This window comes from Octopus bimaculoides, chromosome 19 (assembly GCF_001194135.2).
Source record: "Octopus bimaculoides isolate UCB-OBI-ISO-001 chromosome 19, ASM119413v2, whole genome shotgun sequence".
Taxonomy (NCBI): Eukaryota; Metazoa; Mollusca; class Cephalopoda; order Octopoda; family Octopodidae; genus Octopus; species Octopus bimaculoides.
This window is the reverse complement of record NC_068999.1, coordinates 7,054,909-7,056,117: the sequence shown is the minus strand read 5'-3', so window position 1 is coordinate 7,056,117 and position 1,209 is coordinate 7,054,909. Positions and strand designations below refer to the sequence as shown.

At 36.1% G+C, this 1,209-nt stretch overlaps 1 pseudogene; it reads right to left on the bottom strand.

Moving 5' to 3' along the window:
- Positions 1-288: 288 nt before the first annotated feature.
- LOC128250188 (U6 spliceosomal RNA) lies at positions 289-388 on the bottom strand (annotated as a pseudogene).
- Positions 389-1,209: the final 821 nt, after the last annotated feature.

The window sequence follows — 1,209 nt, the reverse complement described above, 5'->3', positions numbered from 1 at the left end:
CGTGTGCATACATGTATATTTCTGTGAATTTGTGCGTATGTATGAATATACATATGTAAACATGTATGTATGTATGTATGTACGTCATTATTCAGTTTATTTCAAGATTTCATGCAATAGAGAAAGAGCCGGTTTCTAACCCAGATCCAAAGCTCCTTTGTTGGAATTTATATATATATATATAAAGCGAGCTGGCAGAATCGTTTGTGAGCTGAACAAAATTCAGAGTTCAAACTGTATGTATGTATATATGTAAGTATGTATGTGCGTGTGTGTGTGTGTGTGTGTGTGTGTGTAGAACGCTTCACGAATTTGCGTATCATCCTGGCGCAGGAACAATGCTAATCTACTCAGTATCATTTCAGTTTTGGTATACATACAGCCATACGACAATGTTACTTGTTCGCGTCAGTATTAACATATTTTCAAGAATAAGTCTCATGAATAGCCTTAAACAATCTTCTGCAATTCCGTTTGTTTTTTTTTGGGGGGGGGGTCTTTTTTCTTTCTATTTTCCTAAAATAAAAGACAACAGATGTTCGATTCTCAAAGCTGTCACACAAATATGAATATTCTATCAAGTTCCAATCAATAATCTGAATTGGCCAAAGACTGAAATAAATTCATTCTTAATAACATAACAACATCATGTTCAACTTATTTGAAAAATCCTGTGGTGCGTGGCCTTGTGGTTGGGGGCAGTAGTTCTCAACCATTTTTGCCTAAGGACCTTTTTAATTCATGTTTTATTCTACTGGATCTCCATAGCCATTCGATGCGCATAAAAATACACATCCTACTAATATTAGGAATTGTTTAAGAAAATTAAAATAATTTGTGTATTGTAAAAGTCTAAGTGATTTAAACAACAAAATCTTATATTGACCCCGAAGAGCCAAATGGACACTCAGGGACGATATGGACCCCCAAGGGCCATATAGACCCGGATGAGAACCACTGGATAAAAGCTTCGGAAATTTCCTCACAGTATATATATTCTAGTTCTATAATCTGAGTTCGAATTGTGTAGATTCTTTTATTCTTTTGTTCTTTTACTTGTTTCTTTCATTTGACTGCGGCCATGCTGGAGCACCGCCTTTAGTCGAACAAATCGACCCAGGACTTATTCTTTGTAAACCTAGCACTTATTCTATCGGTGTCTTTTTTGCCGAACCGCTACGTTACGAGGAAGTAAACACACCAACATCG